We start from the raw sequence: 20,885 nt of genomic DNA, 5'->3' as shown, positions 1-20,885 counted from the left end.
AATTATTAAGGACTGTTGTCCTATTTGTGCTCAAGGGATTTTTATCTTAAATATTTATCCCCAGAAACAAAATTACAGGTCGTGCTACGACGTTTTCTGTTCGCTTAATTGCATAATTATGTGATTTATTCTCTATTTGCTGATTTTAACATTTATATTGAACGGTAATATATCTGATGAAGGTCACAACTTTTGATGTATAATCAATTTTATTATGAAGAATGTTTAAAGAAACGTTTTTAAAAAGTGTAAGGTACGTAATTTCAAGTGAAATGAAGATGAACAACGATTATAGACGCCAATGTTCGGTTTAGTGACGTAAATATTAAATGTGATTAAATACTGATGTAATGAATATTATGTTATAAAGTTAAGAGGAATACAAAAACAGTTAGTACCATAATTTCTAATGCAATTCATACATCAGCATTGGCATTACGTAAATTTTTCTAATCTAATATGTGTGTTGAAAATGACTACAGTTAGCTTCGTGGCGCAGACTGACAAGCGACAACCAATGTTGATGCTGGGACGACTAAGCAAGACGTATTAATTCTTATTTTCTTCTGAAGCTCTGAAACTTATGCAGGCTTTGTGCTGTACACTGCGTCTCTTTAGTAACGCCACAGCAAAGGAACAGACGGGGTTAAATCTGGTACCTTGGGGGCACTCAACATATCCTCCGGGTCCTGTCCATCGGTCGGGAAATTTGTTGTCCTGACACCACAATTGCAATGCGGGGGCTATCTGCCTTGTTGATGCCACATGTTCTCATTTTCACACAGCTGACGAAAGTCGGGTACAATGGATTCTTAAATGTGTTTACATCGTTTTGGCAAAGCTTGCCATATACGTATTTACTTAATGAATTCGCGCTCGAACGTCATGACAGTGAACAACACAAGAACGCTGCTCGTGAGGAATCCTAAATTATTCTATGTTTCTTGGAAAAAATGCTCTGTCCTCTAATGTTTAGAACGATGTTATGTCCTTTTTATGAGTCATGCCGGGCACATCCTGTGTTTGTGTGGTATGTACGCTATCTAAAAGTGTCAATTTGATTGATAAGGGCTAGGGTTGACGTCATCCTAATTCACTTCCTGGTGGAGTAGTGAATAATTTGTACCCTGGCTGCAGTATCCCTCTAACTCAGTTCTTGGTACGATCCCAATCCGCAGACTAGAGTAAGGGGAATAGAATGGCAGTCCCGCAGTCCCCTGTCAGACGAGCAACACTTTTGTGTTCTGTTCAATTCGACCCCCAGCGTGGAATTGGAAATTAATTAAGTTTAGCTACAGCCCAGACGTTATTCAATTGTTCTTATTTTCATGTGACTGTGACTGTGACTGCGCTGTTTTTGATCATGTCTCTAGCAATCAAATATTGGTGAAATGAAGGTAGAAGGATTTAAAATAAGAGAAGAGAGTTAATTAATTTAATGAATGCAGCTGACAAAATTTCGAGACCTGGGACTGACAGAATAAGTATGTGAAAAACATAAATCATGTTTTATGCAAGTAGAAGATTTTATTTCGACTTTTAATACATCACGTGCACAGAATGCAAGTAATGGTAGAGTCGCTTCGCGTCTAAATACGAGGTGCGATCAGAAAGTTTCAAGACTGTGTCAATAGCGGGCGAACCGGATGTAGTACGAGCTTCCGCCGCTAGGGGGTGCGGCCTACATTCATAGTGAATCAGTGTGCCATCTGGCATCATCGAATTAGCATTTGTTTCTTAGTTACGGGCGTTTTGGTAGTGCATTACACCGACCCTCCTGCGATTTCGGAATGGCGTGTGCATCAAATTTTGCCAAAGACTCGCCAAAACGGCTACGGAAACCTATGAAATGCTCAAGCAAGCATTTGGGGAGTCCGCAATGGGTCGTGCACAAACTTTTGTGTGGCATTCACGTTTTAAAAATGGTCGAACCTCTGTCGATGATGACGAGCGTTCTGGACGACCATCTTCGAGCACAACGCCCGAAAATGTTACGAAGATCGACGTCGTACCATCAACGACTTGTGCGACATTGTTGGGATAGGCTATGGGACCTGTCAGCTGATTCTAAAGGAAGAACTCCACATGCGACGTATCCTGTCTGAGGACCAGAAGCAGAATCGACTTCTCGTTTGTCAGGAGCTCAAAGATCTTGCAAGAACCGACCCCAACTTCCTTTCTAAGCACCGTGTGACTTCTTCCTCTTCCCAAAGATGAAAATTCAGCTAAAGGGAAGGAGATTTGAGACGATAGAAGAGATTCAGGCAGAATCGCAGATGGTGCTTGACAGGCTGACAAAGAAAGATTTCCAGGGATGCTTCCAGGTTTGGCAGCGGCGCTGGGATCGTTGTGTTCACTCCCAGGGGAACTACTTCGAGGGTGATGGATGAATTTAATACCTGAGATAAGTGTACGGGTTTTTATAGGCGCAGTCTTGAAACTTTCTGATCGCACCTCGTACGGGCTTCAGAATTGTATTAATTCTCAAAGATCAAATCACATTATCAGAGTACGGTCTTGTGCCTGAGGTCACGGGAACTGTCTACTTTTGTCGAAGCTGTGATTGTCGTTCGGGTTGCGGATATTTGCGCGCTTTGCAGTTACTGCAGCCTTTCTGGGGGTTAGTGAAACTCTCGAGATCTGTGATCGAGATGTACCCGTTTAATCTTCTCTCTCAGGTTTTACCTATCTTTAAATAAACCGAGACAAGGTTATTTTGGCGACGTTCTTAACAACCTTACTCATCCCAGTCGCCGCAACATAAATCATCCTGTTAATACAGAGTCTGAAAATCAACCCTTAGTGATATTTAGATAATTGCATAGTTAAAATAGATAATATCAAGGCTTGGATCAGATTGTAGCAAAGAGGAGAAAAGCAGCTGATGAATGCAAAATGAGATAGGTGGAGAATGAAGCTCCATAGTTGCTTAAAACTGGACATTAGGTTTAAAGGACAAAGTAAGACCATAGCCAACACAGATTTACGGACTTAGATCATTAAACTCATTGCTGACACGTTCCGACTAACTTCTGTTGGCATCAACTAGCACTGTTACACAACTTTCAAGTTATTGTGTAAGAATATATTATCACAATAGCCCTATGAATGTAAATGTTTTAATGAAAATCAATATAGTGATGTGGCAACGATTCGATCCACATACATTTAAGAACACATCAGACGTGTTATCTCGAGAGTGTATCTCGATTAAATATTTGATTTGTAACAAAGACATAATTAAGAGCGTTAACTGATGAACACATCTCGATTGTGGTCTTAGAAATTGCTATTCTGTGTGGTGTTGCAGGTGATTACAAAATGTCGCCCTGAAGATGGAGACAACACGTTTCTCCGAAACGTTATTAACTACGTGCAAAACCACTATCGACATCTTGACCACCGTTAGAATCTCAAATATCTGATTAAGGATAGAAAACTTTAGACTTCAGATGTGTAACAGCTGACCATAGAGTGAAGCTGATGATTAATGTAACACTGGGAGGTAAATGTTTCGTGAAGTCGGAAACTATTTTCCGATATCAATCAGCTGACACGTTTTGTTAATGTACAGAATGTGCCATGTCAGATGATTGCGTTTTGTGTCCCTATCTTCGAACTCGTGGTTGGCAATTTCAACTGCAGTTCAGCATTAACGGTTGAACCTTAGAGTAATTTACGTGGTATATTTCAAGCGAATCAGCTCAAGTGAATTGCATTTTGAAATATTTTGTTTTAATATACTGTACACAATAAGAGAAATCTTCGGGTTAGGTTAGGTATGTGCTAGTTATCATTGTCTCATTTTAACCATATTTTGAATATATCATAACATTTTAATAAAAAGCGTTTTTGTTAAATTTCAGTTTGTCAGTTTTCTAATTAGCATGGGGATAAACACACGAAGAGAAAAGGAGAAAAAGCTCTTCGCACTTTCTCTGCGAAAGCATCTAACATTGGCGTGATGCTTCTCAGATCTTCGCATTATTTAACGACTGTATCTGAGAAGATTAGTCTCAAAGGAATTTAAGAAATCCCAGGTATTCTCCTCCTGTCAGGTTTCCCAACTACAATTTTGTGTACATTTCTCATTACTTCCATACGTGCTAAAGTCCTCTTCTATCTCATCCTTGATGTAATGTAAATAAAGCTGACGAGGAATACCAGTAGGGAAGGTGTAGTCGCTTGTGGGAATTTCTCTCTGGAATTCGCTTTGAGAATAACTAAGCGAAAAGGGTGCTTTGAATAAGCAGGTTCATAGAAGAAACTTTCCTCTTGTACCTTACGCATTCAAGGAAGAGGCGTTACTTTCCTGCTAACCTGTTTAGTATGATATTTATTGTTTTCTGAAAAGTAGAGGAGGGATCACTGGGTCTTATCCCACGCTGTCCGCTCTGTACTTTCTCGTATGTTGTTTCGCTAATGAAATTAAATCATTTGGGGCATAACCCACGTCACGTTCCTCTTCAAACTCCACCGAGTCGAGAAGAGTATTTTTTGTGCTCTCATTCTATAATGTTTTGTATGCAAAACTGGGACTGCAGTATGTTTAACGAAACATATTGAATAAGTTGAACATATAAACAATTTAATCCATCAATAAGAGACCTGTGATTAATGAGAATGAATCCCAGTAATAAATATCATCATCCAACAGAATCTCAAGCTAGTCAACAAATTGCCAGCCTCCTCTGGACCCTACGTTGAATCGGGTAAATTAGATCTCCTTCGCACTGCATTGCTGCTGTATCAATTTTAACATTCTCTCGTCAATGCATGTCTCCCAAGTGACCTCTTGTTTGCAGATTTCCTGACAAAATATTTTTTATGCATTTCCCATATTACTCGTGCGTTCTATATGCGCCACCTATCTTTTCCTCCTAGATTTGACAATATTAATAATTCGGTGAAGAGTACAGATTATGAAGGTCCTAATCTAAAAAATGTCTTTGCTCTCCTCTTATGTAATCTCTTACGACCAAATATTCATTGTATTTTCTCCCCTTACAGTGAAACATTCTTATGTACAATTACCAAGTGCTAAATGACTCACTGATAATGTACATCAATTTACTATTATCTTTCACTCTACAAATCAGATATTTTCAACGCTCCTGGTTCTACCACTGAACATATTTGCTTGATTCTTTCCTTGGTGCTACAGTGCTTAAAAAACCTTGGCCTGGTCTCGTATGGGAGCTTTCTTAATCTATTTAGACATTCGGTAGAATCGGCCAGTCGCAATGCTGTTGTCCAGGACAGGACAACACAAAAATCGATACCTTGAGTGAGATTTGAACCCACGGTCATTGTCCGAGCGATAAAGACCTCAGTAAGTCTACATTCACATTAAGCTCTCTTTATTCACGTAATAAAATCCATGCTGTTACAAGGATGCTATTACTAAGCTATATATATATTTCTCTTGTATGATGAACCATGTTCGGTAACTGTGGTCTTTTTGAATCAAATTGTGTGTGAATTTCTCACCCCCCCCCCCCCCCCCGTAACAATACTCCTTAAGGAATCGACTGTGTTGCAGTTAATCAAACTGCCCTCCGATCTGTAAATTTTGTGGCATTAGGCACTTTCATAAAAGTATTTTGAAGTGGAGAGTAAAATTTTTCTGCGTAAAACTTGACAGGTTTTCTCAAGCTCACTTGAGTGAAACATATCTGAGATTGAGGAAAAGGTGATTCACTCTTCTCCAATAATCTGTCACCTTCATTTCTAAAAATTAGCCAGAAATTTGAACATTTTTCACCAAACAAATCCAGTGAAACTACGTCCTGATCTAATTAATATATTGTAGTGTTATGTGTGGACGACAGTAAAATACGTCTTTTTCTGTATGAAATTTCTTGTACGTTTCACTTATTTCCGCAAATGTCCTTGTGTTTTCGTTAAATAATCACTGCGTACGGGCTTTTCTTTAATACACGCTATGAAGAATTCTCCTCCCCCAAACATTTTCGAAACCAAATGAAGCCATTTTTGTGACATTAACAGATCAGTCATTTATTATTTTTTTTATTTTTTCAGTTCTGTTTTCTGTTTGCATCCTTCTTCCATTCTTAATTACATATTCTCTCTGCCTTCTTTTTGTGGTATTTGATCTTCTGGGCGTATATTTTCTATTCTTCGTTTAAACGTTTAAATAAAATGTATCAGTTACGTTCTAATGCACCAAGCACGGGAGGGACACGTTAATTACACTTCTATACTACGCCCTAGTGCTTTGGATACCTGCCTCTACTTGGCATCATAAACCCGATGAGGCTTCAGCGACCGCGTAATGTCAACAACAAAATACATCAAATAATTGAGGTAAATTACTTTTAAATACTGTGGGTATACACATTTTCTTTGTAGTTTTTAACGAGATTTGTTGATTGATGTTTTAATAATTCAAACATTATTTGGAAAGACGACAACATGAATTTTTGTGTAGTATGTTGAATGTTCTTATTCAGAGTTACAATGCAGTTTACATCTGTTTTATTCGCATGATTCAGTATATTTAGTACAAAATTTTGAAAGCAGTTTTGAGATTTTACAATCTCGACCGAGATTGAAGTAGTTTTATGTCCGGGTCTTCAACATTATGAGAAATTCATGAATTGTGACTTTTGCTAGTAATCTTTATGTCGACTCACATTATATCTAGTTTCATTACTTTTAAGAGATGTTGAAATTAGAAGCAAGAGATCAATAGGAAACGTTTTCTTCAGTTTCACAAAGCGAAAGGAAACAGAATTTGAGAAAGCAGGCGTGGAGAGACGAAGGCGGACGAAGTAAAGTGGATTGGTTGTTTAATGAATCTGGCTCCATTAGTGGCAGGAGGAACACTGCCACACAAGTTTGGTATTTAACGAGAAGTTATCAGTGGTCACAGAGACATCTCGTGACCACAATGCAGTTGTGATCTCATACTGTGACAGCAGATTCTTGGCTTTGAAGAAGAAAATAACGTTCCTGTTTACTCCCGTGACTACTTCGCCTGGGAATCGGTTAAGCGCATTCAAAACATGACTTCGAATATGGTGGTAAATAGATCGACTACTTGGATTATGAAGCGATACTTTACAATCGAAGTTTTAAGGTTTCTATCGATGGGGCGTTATAATATATAAATTAGACTAGCCTGTGTCTGGCTTAGCCAAGGGTCGCCTACAGATTAGCGTAATATCCTCTTCCCTGTTTTTCTACCTGAAGATGGATGCAGACTCTAGCTTCAGTATCGTTGTAGTTTCATAACTACAATTCAAAGGAGATTGTAAAGTATAATTTAAAGTAACATGCCTATTATGAATAACGTATATCCGACAAGTATTCTAGGATTCTCCGAGAGAGAAGTCATTGTGAGAGGTGGATTTCATATCTAGAATCGACACATTTAAGCCTCGCTCCGAAATATGAAGTAGAAATTCCTTTAACTACTAAGTCGACGATCGGCCATTGTGTAGTGTTCATGTCTTGGTTTGATTAAGTGACAACTGTGAGAGTGTCTCTTAAGATTATTTTTAAAGCTTACCCTGAAGGTTTATAGCCAAAGAAATATTGTTCTGTGAGTATATTTTGATGATAACGTACAATTTCTACTGTTGAAAATAACAAATAGAATTTGAACTGCTGAGAGGTAACGTACAATATTTATTTCTGTGATCTCAAGAAAAATAAATCGACCCCTAGACACAGGGCTCATGAAACGAGATGTGTTGTATGATGAAAAAGGTAAACTTGGGCTGTCAACTTAAAGTAACATTTGTTACAGGCAGTACGTAAAACATCATGTCAAATGGGGGACTGGAATGGAATCCAGCGTGGCTTAAAATTGGTTGTGATATGTCGTATAATGTAAATAAAGTTGTTGTTCTGCTAAGTCTCGGTCGTCAGAAATTCTTTTATGACACACACCACATGAGGTTAAGAATGGTATTAGGATAGACTTTAGAACTTCATTCCCTGTAATCGTTTATTATATTAAACAACTACAGAATGAATTACAATGTAGTATAAGAGTTCAGAAAATGAAAAAGTTTCGGGAAATTGTTACATACTACAATTGCTGCTGCTGTTGTCATTATCATTATCATTATCATCAATATCAATGCAGCAATAGCCCATATAACCTTTTATTCCAAATGCTTCACTTAATACGTCGAACCTAGCACTGACTATAAATTACCAGTGATAATTAAAATGTAAAGAGATTTACTTTTGTGCATAATTTTTACTAAAACGCAGGTCCAGGTTTAGATTTGTCAGAAAAAAACTCCGCTATGTCCGTATTTACTGACATACAAAACATTGTTACAGAATTTAAAGGCGTGCTCACTATTTCTATCGCAGTTCTATCCATTAATAACACAGAAAAATTGCTAATAATCGAAATCATAACCGGAAATTAAATATAGATTTGGAGTGATTAAAACGTTATTATATACATTATACGGAATACGTCCTCAGTAAAAAACATACATTTTTTGACGAAAACATTGCATACAAAATCTGAACATCTCATGTTATATTTGTTCTCACGTCAAAGTTTTACTAGACCGACATTTTGGTATCAGTGCTATGAACTTGAGAAATACAAACGTGGAATGTCCTCTAGTTGCGTGATATTGACATCTATTATCCTAAAAATCAGTATCTTGGTTTAACACGAATGTGTTTGTAACTGTTAACGTATTTTACTCTGGAACATGAAATAATCTGGGTTAAACGTTACGATAAGCAGTAAATGTTATTTTCCATTCCTGTTTAACTCATACTACGAGATAATTTAATATACGCGAATTTATGTTCTGTCTTTATGTGCTTTAAAACGCAACGTAATAGAAGTAATTCTCATAGCTTTCTTTGTTAACTCCATAAAAGAGTTATGGTAAGGGCATGGAATGCTTTGTTCTTTCTGAAATTCGTTTTATTGTTCTCGCAGAAAGGTCTAGCTGCTTGGAAACCACTAATTACGCAATGGATCGCAGGTAACATGCTCCCGATTCCACCGAGGGGTGGTGTTAACCGGGGTAATACTGAGTGGGGCTATTTATCGATTCTGCTTCCGGTTCGTTGTTTCCGTCTGCAATTCGTGCGTTACTTTGCCCGAAAGCCGCAGCTCCTGATTCGTCCAATACACTACAGTAATCACCAGCGGTAAGAGGCCCGAATAAATTAAAATGTTGTTGAAGCCACCAAGTACCAAGAACGTCCATTTTCTCTGCAGGATTTTATGTTTTCACGGCGGTCAGTTTGAAGATGGTTCGGTTGTTGCACCCTGTAGTCTGGTAGAAGTTTACCGACGTTTCACCATCATCAGACTACAAGGCGCAATAACCCAGAAGAAAATCATCTTTAGTCAACTTTCTTTATTCAACGTGAATTAAATGAATTTCGCAACTTCTGTGTTCATTTGCACGAGGAATTATTGATATTGTGTGCCTTTTATATTTTCCTTCTTCCTTTTGAATCGTCATCCTTTCATTTATTGTTTTGAGGCGACTTTTAACTTTCATTGTTTTATTATTCTTTATTTATAGTCACTGAGATTCCTGTACATGTGACCTTGACGTAAAGTTGTATATTGGTTGTGGGATTTTGAAACCTATCATTGATTGCAGTGGGTAAATATATTTATTTATCTACAGAAGAAAGACAGGTTTTATCCAGTCAGTACAAGCCAATATACTATGTTTTACTGAATTCTTGCGCAGTGTAGTTTTCTGGTTTTATGCCGACGTTTCGGAGGTAAACGCTGCCACATTCTTCAGAATTGATTTCGGTTCTGAAGGTAGAGGCAGCATGCTTCTCCGAAAACATGGAATGAAACCAGAAGATCACAGTCTGAACTCGCATCGCCGTGTAAACCTCGAATACCTCAAAAGTAGTCAATCTGATTCAGTCACTGCAGAAACTGGGAATCAACTGCATTATCTGTTATGTTGACTAGAAAAGTTGTGTGTACTTTTCTTTTAGGTTAAGCAGGCAGTCAGCACATTTACTCTTTGCCCTGATTCAGAAGAGCTACTTTCTCCTACCCAGCGTATTCAAGCATTGCAATGTTGGAGCCAGTGGAATTAAAGATCTGTTGACTGTAACACTTTGAAGCCACATGTCATCTAAATAATATTCCAAAATTCATTTACTCTCGCAAAGATAACACATTTCCTTATTATAAAATCAATTGGATTATGCTCTTTAGGGAAATAATCTGTTTTTTTTATGAGTATCCACGAAAAGAAAATTAATACACTGCTAACAAAATAAAGCGTTACTGAATGTTAAGGGATGTTACCATTGAGCTTTAAAGAGTTAATGGTTTCAAAATCCACCGAGACTTTCTTATTATACGCTGCTATCACTGTTATATGAAAATGAAATTCAAATTGAAGTTACGTACGTGGTATTTTATGGTATTTTCATGACGAACGAACTTTTAATAACATTGTTTTGAGTATGAGAATAAACGAGCGTTTTTGGACTAGGAAGAATGTTGAAATAATCAGTTGAGTACTATTTTAGGTCAGTGTACAGATAGTAATGTGTGAAGAAAGAGAAAATTATTGTAGAAAACTCGAAATTTATCAGACAGCCAGAATAAAAATGTAGGATTTCTTAAAATGAGACAGTAGTTCTGTGATTCTAAAAGTTTTTATTTTATCGTTCATTGAAATTCTTCATTCTTTAGTTGCAGGTCCTTCCTTGTGTTAAGCTTGAGGGCAGAGAGGCGCTCTTATCTAAGTATGCAGTTAGAAACTGGTATATAGGGCGTGGAAATACAGCTGCATGCATTATTGGACTCCCGCCATTTTACCTACTAGATAAGACACAGGGTGTGTGTCAGAGCCGTGGCGAAGGAAAGACTGAGATTTATCGTAATTTTCTCCTGCATTTCGATGGCGGAACAATATTTTATGAACCACGACAGCTTTTTTTCCAGAATCTTTCGAATTTATAATCCAACAGTGGAGCAGTAGTCGATGCTATGTACCTCAAAACTCGATAAAACAGACAACTGCTTGAATAGATAACTATTCACGTGCCCAAGAATTTGTCTGCCTCTCGTGGGGCGCGAATCCTCAATAACGTGCTCACAAGGGACCGCTGTTGGAGCCAGAACTTCCCATCCCATGTTATTGATAAACGATCCGCGAATGTGTCAATCAAACGCTTAATTCAGTGAGAGATCTCACAGTTCAGTGCTCATTTCCTTCCTTTGTGTTGATTGATTCGTGTTTCTTTTCACAGGCGGAGTGCTGTCTCTCAAGCTTCTACGGGTCAGTGTCCCTCAGTACAAGGTTCGCGGGGACATGGCACTGCTGGAGTGCCAATACGAACTTCGTGGCGATAAACTTTACTCTGTGAAATGGTACAAGGACAACGAAGAGTTCTACCGATATGTGCCACGTTCGGAACCCGTGAAGTAAAGCTACAAAGTGGAAGGCGTACGAGTCGAGGTCAGTTCCCTCCCTGACTAACAGCACGAAACACATTCTTTCTTGTGAACCTAATAGTCGCTTAGCTGGTCAAGATGTTTTCCACCCTTTTATGTAACCCGAAATTTTATTACGGTGTTCAGAAGTTCCTGTCACTGGACCCTACCCAGAGCGATAGAAATCAACTCCACACAGTCAGAACTTCGTTCTTTAACATCCATGTTAAACACCATCTCTTGAGTGGTCTTCTCCCTTCAGAATGTCCGACTAAAATGAAATGTGTGTCTTCCTGAGAAGATAGAGCGAATGGACGTTGTTCTACTGCAGTAAAATATTCTCATTGCTTACATTTATGTCTTCAAGACCAGCTCCAATTAAATAACCAAGTAACTATCATGCGAAGTTCTTATTGAGATGCTGATAGTTAGTCACACAGTCTGTGAAGATAATTGCTCGTGAAGTAATTAAGTTCCCTACATTTATGACAGTCGAATGTTTTTATTACCGTTTCCGCCAAAGGCCGCTATTAGACCTTATCCTGAGGTGTTTTGAATTCATGGAGAGAAGGCTGGATATGTTATATTTACTGGAGCTGTGCATGTGGTTATCTGTCGTCTGTCTTAATTTCTTGCTTACCTGTAAAAGATATGATGTGGAAAGTCGCGATTTACCAAAATATGTCTCACTTACATGGAATTCTTATGCTGGGTCAAATATTTAGTTTCCCAAACCTGGAAGAACGAGAAATTTACACAATTAAGAGCGTCTCTTATTTGTTTTATACGATTCCAGAGAAGTTAATTCGAATAAATCTGAGATTAAAGTAATTTAGACAAAAATTGAATTTTATTTAAGTTCGTTGTAATAAGTAAACAGCTAGATAGAAAATGGTTATGACACGTCATAAACACTGCCTCACTGATTAAAAAACTGTTTTTTAACTGGTGCTATATATTACATATACACCTTCATTATTTTCCATCATTCACAACGGTCGTACTGGTCGACGGTTTATAAACCTCGCATTCGTTAACGCTTCACTAAATAAACCCAATAATTAAAAGCGGAAGATAAGTTTAATGTCCATATAAAGCAACAGGTAAACTAATATTTTTGTTATTTTTTGTACATGATTTTGAGAGGACAGAATAAAACTGTTTCAGACCCACAGAAGGCAACAGATACACTATATATTTTTACCACGGAACGGTAGAAATAAATTCCAAATTAATTTTAATGTAGATATAAAATTGTAATTCTGTATACTTTAATGTTTAAGGGTTTGGATATGTCAGGTACCATAATAGTTTAAAATTCATATCTCTCGACTAAACGACGTAGAAAGTTGTAATAGTTTTATATATTTTAAAGTGGACATGGACAAATAACGTTGTGGATCCTTATAAAACCAATATATCGTAATGCTGTGTCCAACTTGTAGGACTGGAGGTGGGTCAGAAGATGGCTGTCTTCTGGGTTGTAGCGCCGCGCAGCCTTGTAGAAGTTTACCAGCATTTCAGAGGTCCTTGCTGTCTCCATCATCAGTGCACATCACCCTGTTACAGGGAAGTCTGAGTTGTCGGTGAAATTCTAGGAGAGGGTAGCCATCTTCTAAGTATCAAACCTGTATGAAACAAAATGTAAAATTATAATCTTGTTCATTGGATATGAAATGGAAGATTCACAGCGTACTTCCAGTCCAGCTGTGTTGTGTGTGACGTTCTACTGGTAGCACGAGTATAATCACAGACATAACACATTTCACTCAGCGAATATTTCACGTGGATAGTTTAGTATTGAAACAATAGAATGCATATAGCGTTATGGGACGAGGGATTACGAGCCTGTTTGTCCATTAATAACTATTGTATTCCAGTGTAAAATGGGGCAGGTGTTTTACAACGTGACAGGTTGTACGAATGGAAACTCAACCGACGTGGGGATTAACATAGCTCAGTGCTGGCATCTTATTACGGCAAGCCATCATTATAAGGGGGTTTTCTCACGTCACTGTCACTCATGTGAACGGCGTTGTCCAACTGCTACGATAGCTTACTAATTTATTCATCACAACCCTAATTTCTTAAACGACTTGGTTGGTAATACCAATAAAAGCTGAAATAAATTATGTAAACGATACATGTATAAATGCAGTTTAACCCTACGAAACTAATCCCTCGCTACTTGTTTGGAAAGACTTGCAAAATTTTGGGTAAAGTACAATCAGACAATTAGTTGCTATCCGCCTTAGTAATTGTAAGGTGACTTTCTTGTTACGTCGGAGTAGGTTACGTTTTCCAGGTCAGGGCACATGACTTTGTGTAAGAGGTAGTATATTAAATTGGCTCTGATATTTTTAGTTTCCGTATCATAAATAACGTGGAATTTCACTCTCATTGACATTATCAGCGTCGGAGCCAACTTTGGCGCAGACGTCTACGTCGGCGTCGATTATTGTTAACAGGCTCGGAAAGGTGCACTCTTTGGAGTACACAGACGTTTCAAAGTTCATAAACATGTCACATCACATAGGTATGTTTTAAACTAATGTTTTCCAAGGCAATTTTTACTCATAGATGTTTTAAAATATATATTTTATACCGTTATTACACTCACGTTGCAACTAAATTTGTGGAAACAAGAGAGGTGTCCAGGCCTTGTGACCAAAGCAGGGCCCACGAGACAAAGTTCCTGGAGAAACGATCGTTGGCGGCGAAGCCCAACGGAGCATGCATCCTGAGGAGGGAAATGAGTGGTAAGGCCGCATGTCAGAAAATTGTTATAAAAGGCTTCGGTGCGCTGGGCACAGAATAGAAAGCCTGGGACCAGAGAACAACAGAAAAATCAGACGACGAGGCTCCAACGAAAGAATCCTGCGTTGTAAGAACTCGGAAGTTGGAGGCATTGCTTAGTGGTACGCCGAAGTATAAAAGTGGGATTACTAGTAACAATTGGGCTTCATTTTTGCAAAATAATGACCCCTGGTCATTCAGGTTGCCTGCTTCGAACGCAAAACGTGACAGACTTACATTGACCATAAGGTGGAGCGTGAAGACCTAATAAAATGAGCTTGAATATTATATCAGTGAAACGTGTATTTAAAAATCGTCGAATAATAGATTCAGATTTTGTTGAGACCTGTGACGTATTTCACAAATCAGCTTCTCGATCAGCTGCTTCGACGTGCCAAAATGAAGTGAGTATTCCAAATGAATCCCTGCCTGCACATTCAGGAACAAGAATGCATTCACAATTGTAACTTATTCCTGATTGGATTACAAAGTTACAAATTTTAACCAAGGAATAAGTAACAAAGATTCCTGTTGGGTGAGGGTACGGGGTTTAACCCAAGAAAACGAACCTTCTACAAGCAGCACTGACAACCTATCAACAGGTGGGTAACATACCCTTACAATATCCTTCTCAAACCAGTAAACCAAAAGCAGTACACATACTACAAAGGGACCGCCAAGCATTATAAACCAGTTGAACCTTATGCCCTTAACAAATATCAATCTTCAGAAGACGTTATCGAAGTGAACGACTAAGGTTCTGAATGCAGAGGGCATGGTGATCGGTTACAAAAAAATTATTTATAACTTTGATTAAAATTCCTTGTAGCGTTACATTCGGCCAGTGCCGTTTAGAATGGATATCTGGTTCTAGATTCCATTTAAACACGTTCAATAATTGGAAAAGTATGGTCACTCACGGTATGAAACTAATCTGTTACTTTTATGCATTTCATAGAAAGAACGTATACATCAGATCTCAGTACTGTTAGGTTTCCTTAGTGATGGTTATAATGTTACGTACATTGTCGTTAAATATGCCTAGTCACATGACTACGTTACCTAAATTTGGATATGTAAAGAAATAGAATATTCTGAAGAAACAGATAATTCTTGTGGAAGACGTACGACAGCGCGTATGCTCTATCGAGTTTCGCACTCGCCCGAGATGTCTTCGTCACTGCAGAGATAAGAAATTTGTTAACATCGAACTCCATTAAAAAAACCTTGTACGTTTTTTCCTCAATATCGAGATTAAATTCCACGCCGTTCCAAGACAAAAGTAAGGTTTCGTCGTGTGTACATTATTCGTTTTGTTTTTCTGTGAAGAAATGCGAATTTGAGATATTTTTAAACTAATCACAATTTAACAATTAAAACAAATTTCACGACCTATGTAAGCTGCGGATGGTTACGTTCAAATTTTAAAACGTAGTGCTGAGTAAAATATTTGGACTCTTGAGGGATGATTGTGATAGAAGGCTGACATTTGTATAATGTGAGTTTCTTAATTTATAATTTTTATCTTATATTACTATGATAATGAAATAAAGTTAAGATGGGATGGGCACGTAGCATGCCTTTGAGAAATAAGGAATTTATTAGCCAGAGAATTAATGAGATTACACCAAAGGCCACACAAATATCTTTAGTGCTTGACAAAATTAAATCAAGTCTATAGGTAGTTGATAGGAACTGCGTTTAACTTAAGCTGTTTTCACTGAGTGCCATTGAATTATCTTCAAATATTTATTTCTGACAGTGAATTCTTCTGACTCTGGATAGGGATTATTGGTGGGCCATTGTGATCCTTTGGGTTTCATCAAACGCTGTGAGCGACTATTAGCGTCTCCAGAAGGACCGTGTTTCGTGATGTTTGTTGTACTATGGTGTACCATATTTACCATATATACGCCTGTAAAAGTATGGTTTACTTTTAGTATTTATCTCATGTAATTCTTTAAATCCAATGATGTACAAGCAGTTTCTTGGGTAGAAGCGTGGAATATTTCACAGTCTCTTATTTGCATTAAAATCATGTAGAAAGTTTGCTCCTACAGATTTAAAAGAAAAAAGAAGATATTTCTTCGTTAAAAATAATTCTGTAACTTTCACACCAGATAAATTCGTTCTGCGTAAGACGTTTCGGTACTGATTCTCATTTGTAATTTATCTACATAGATAAATAAGATACGTAGGTTACATTAAATAAATTGTTTTAACGTTTCTAGACTAAAGAATAAGCATTTCTAAAACAAAGGCTTAGACATAATTTGATGTTAGTATTGCTTTATCTACTACAAGGAGCCTGGGAAAATGTTTAAATAAAAAGTTCTTTCGTTATTTTCCAATAAAATAGAAATGACGTTTCGGAGATTGGGCTCTATCTCCGTCTTCAGGTACCTACTATGTTGGGCCCAATAGATAGAGCTAATCCCTATCTCTATTTTATTATGTTACTAGACGATGGAAAATATCCAAAGAAATTTTTATTTAAATAACTCACCATCGTCACGAACTTTTAGATCTGGATAAATGTGCTGAAATATATAATAATAGTCAATCATTTAAATGTTTATTTTCTTTGTGATTGGTCCAGTCTCTTTCTAGCTATGTCCCCGTATTAGTTTAAAGAAGAACGTAAAATCACATTGAAGGATATGTAGGAGCTCAGTGGGGATTAGGTCTTTGAAGACTAAGCTCATACAAATAAGTTTCAAAAAGTTATTTTCCATCAGAAACGAAACACAACTTATCTCTATTACATAGATCAGTTGGTAAATGCTAATTATGAGAGCAAGTGTTCTTTGCTCTATAAGTCATATGAAAGCCACAAGTGCACACTGTGGACAAAATTCAGAGATACTGAATATTAAAGTAAGTGGTACATATAATAACCACGTTGTCTTAACGGGCTAAATACTTTAATGAATGGGAGAGTTTCCCGACTTATGAATGAAACTAATAAAATAAAACAACAGCTTTAAAATAAGAAGGACGTAAGTGATAAGCATTCGTTTTATTTTCTCCATTTATGAAGATTACGAATAAGAGATTCACTTGAGCTAGACATTTTTTTGTTCTCGGGAAAGTGATTAAAGTTCGCCTTTTACTGTCTCTGGGATTTTGCAGATTTAAATTAAAATAAAAGTAAGCTCGATTTATGAACCCCTCTTTCACTCAGAACTTCTACTGAGAAACAGGAGTCTAATTAAAGGTAACGTAAAGAAACATAAGTAATCAACGAGAATTTGTAAAGGATTATAAGAAAGGAGGAGAGAGGTTAATTAAAAAGAGAGATGACGGTAAGTCCCATATCAGGTCCTAATTGCCCGTATTCATACACGCAGTTTGCTGTCTGTCTGTCTGTAATGAGGGTATACGGGCAGCTGTATTTGTAGTCTGTGACGCGGTATTAAGGCTTATAAATGGCCATCGGCTAATTGGGTCTCTTTTAGTAGGAAACGTTTTACAGCCCGGTTACAGGTGACCCATAACGAGAGGACGACGTGCATGTAACTGTCACTCCACGGCGTAAATTACGAAAGTAAGTTTGCGTACGTTTAGGTGTAATACAGAAGAAGAACTTGTTGAATGAACCTTCGTTGTTCTTTTCAGACTGCATTTGCTTTGGAAGTAATGATTTCTATGTGATTCACTTTTAAATGTCGTTCTATTTCAGTGTTGGAGTGTTTGGTTGTACACTCAGATTAAGTTGTATTTAAAATTGTTTTACTTGAAGATATCCGTCTTCTGGGTTCTTGCGCTGTGTAGTCTGGTCGATGTTAACCAACGTTTTAGAGGTCATATTGCCTCCGTCATCAGGGCGATATTCATCACCAGACTACACAGCGCAATAACCCAGAAGACGGATATCTTCATACTCACCGCTGTGAGAACCTCAAGTCTTATATTGTTTTACTTGTTTGGAAGGATATTTACTATGTTTCTCGTACATGAGAGTTTCAGATAAATGATAAACACGCACATACATGCACATAAACATACATACAGTCGTAATTTTTTGGGAAATGGAGGACTTGGTCACATTGCTGAAGGATTGCATTATTAGCAAACCTTAGACTAATTTTAACTTTATATATATATATATATATATATATATATGGATAATTCAGGATGTTCCTGTCTGCTTGCTGTGAACACGTGTACGCGAATGGAGGTGAATTGTTCTTAACCATGACACCAGATAGAGAAGGAACTCCGATGCCCATTATGTGGGAGGCTAGGACCCGAACAGGGTGTGACTACGAAGAGAGAAATCCCTGCTCCTTCAAAGAATCAAATAGCGATCTCCAGTCCTTTTGCCTAGGTTTTTACATTCCGCGACCATTGAATTTGTTACGTTTGACAGTTTTGAAATTACCTGTATTTATTTCACGTTTGTATAACGTAGCAGAAAGGAGAAGTTTTCATATTTCGTGTTGGACACGGGTAAAGGTACCAACGCATCGACAGACCGACGAAGAAAGTGGACGTGCGAGTTTCCATTTCACAGTTCTTCTCCAACCTCAAGTCTCAGACAATCTCAATTGGGGATCAGATTGAAGAATATTTTTGCCCTCTTTCCCTCTTTTTTAGCTGAATTTAGGTCATAGACAAAGTTAATAAAACACTTTTATGTATTTTTAGGCACCATCATAATAAACCTTCAGACTTCAACCATTTGCTTCCTGTGATTTCGTATTGCATTATGGCGATAAGACATGAACACACATTTTTTCTTTGGACATACATCTAGACCATTTACCATAGAGAAGACATGGACTACCAATATTCGAACTTCTTTTTGTCCTAAACGGCATGATTCTCTGAAACGTTTACAAAGAATAACACTGTACATTATCCTGTTACTTAGTCTATTGTCTTTACTTTCTTGAAATGCAAAATGGATCGATCTTTGATTTCCTCAGTTGTCAGTACATCAAAGTTGTGTACCTGTGTGTGCTTTTCCTTTGAATTTCTTGGACAAGAATTTTTTTTTCGAAACTCGAAATTAGTGATCTACCTTAAAGAAGTGAATTTTTTTTTACATTTGTTGAAAATAAGCATGGGAATTATTGATTGATTAACTACACTCAGCTTAAGTCCAAATAATTCTCACGTAATGTGACCTAAGCCTTGTTTTTACAAAAATTGTGTATTCATATTTGTATATATTGCAAAACGAATTAACGTTATATGTGAGGACTTTTTAAATTTGCTTCGTTCCCAGAACTTTTGTTACATATAGCCCTTTATTCTGGCTTTGGAAAATCTGGCTTTATGCACATATTTCAGAAAAATGAACCAGGAATATTGAGAGTATCGAAAGTTTATTTTATTAAAAAAAGGAAAAATCATAAAACCAGTGTTTAAAGGACAACGGTAAAGATGTACTATTCAGAGTAAGCATTCGGTGGGAAAATAATAAGTCAATTATGCAACAACAAATTTATCTTAAAACCAATCCCTTATTTTGCTCATTCTAGGGATCCTTGATTTCATTCGTGATTGCGCAGTAGTATATAACACATACTGCAAAACCAAGCTGTTTTACACACTGTTCTTAGCATTTGTTTATATTACCAAAAGCATTTCGGCCCTTCCGGGCTATTAGCGGTGGTAAACATTCAAAATATTTGCTTCAAAATACAAATATACCAACACAAATTAAAATGTGAAAAAATAATGAAATAAATTGTTAGATAATGTAAGCAAGAATAAATTACTATCTTAAAGTCTATGTAATTAAATGATGATGCTCTGTATGTATTAAAATACAGAAAGAAATATATCTGACAATCATCGTATAAATGTCCTGAGATATGAAATAACTTAAAAATAACTTATGATGATATAATTATATTAACCTTTTCTGTATACAATAATGTTTATCTATATGACAATAAGTCAATGTTAATGGTACGTGTAAACGTTATATAAAACGTTTCGATATATTTTCGGTATTGCGATCGTGAATGTGTGAATTCAGAATGTACAAATTATATTTAAGTCAGTATTATGCACTGTTTTAGTTAGTAAATAAGAATATATTTTGAGAAAACTTGTTTATAAAGAGCAAAATTATAAAACGTTAAGACAGACTAAAACTGCCCACACATTCTTGAGAACTGAAGAAAGATTGTGTCTTGTGTAAAGCTTCGACCGTCTAATGTGTTCTCATGTTGCATCTCCACCTAATTAAGGTACTGTGTTCTTGGACTTGTATCATCACTGTGACCTTGTGCTTTTTCACTATATGTTTATGATATGTTCTTGTGATGTAATTCAATCTGATCTGAATGTTGTGCTTTGTTTCGTAAGTAAAAGTGATAAGGTATTGTATTAATGAGCTGCATCTCCACCTGTTCGTATTTTGCCTTAGGAATTCTTTTGTTGTATCTCAATTTGTCTGTGTTCCTCTTTATCATCTCTCTTTGTCTAAGGTGTTGTTTCCTTGGGTTACAGCATCAACTGTCTAACGACAAAGAAGTGGCTCTGAAGAGCGTGAATCTCAAGTCAAGTGGAATGTACCGTTGCGAGGTGTCAGCTGAGAGACCCAACTTCTCGTCTGCGGAAGGCGAGGGACGGATGGAAGTAGTCTGTAAGTCAGAGAATTTGTACTTTAAAATTGTCACGTAATTTCAATGCCCAC

The 20,885-nt window shown here is 37.1% G+C and overlaps 1 protein-coding gene across 2 annotated transcripts in view; it reads left to right on the top strand.

Annotated features, from left to right (window-relative positions):
- LOC110841044 (ryanodine receptor-like) overlaps window positions 1-13,116 on the top strand; it is a 317,152-nt gene extending 304,036 nt beyond the window's left edge. The window contains exons 22-23 of one of the 2 annotated variants that reach the window (XM_087360112.1): window positions 11,251-11,459; window positions 12,880-13,116. The gene's annotated coding sequence lies outside the window, so the exon portion shown is untranslated. Of the gene's footprint in view, window positions 1-11,250 lie in introns of both variants that reach the window. The other variant, XM_087360110.1, reaches the window with a different exon arrangement.
- Window positions 13,117-20,885: the final 7,769 nt, after the last annotated feature.

The sequence above is a fragment of the Zootermopsis nevadensis genome, unplaced genomic scaffold (genome assembly GCF_977971745.1).
Source record: "Zootermopsis nevadensis isolate Lab colony 2312 unplaced genomic scaffold, Znev_1.0 Znev_ptg000038l, whole genome shotgun sequence".
Taxonomy (NCBI): Eukaryota; Metazoa; Arthropoda; class Insecta; order Blattodea; family Termopsidae; genus Zootermopsis; species Zootermopsis nevadensis.
Note: the sequence above shows the minus strand (reverse complement) of the source record. Positions and strands in the feature narration are given on the sequence as shown.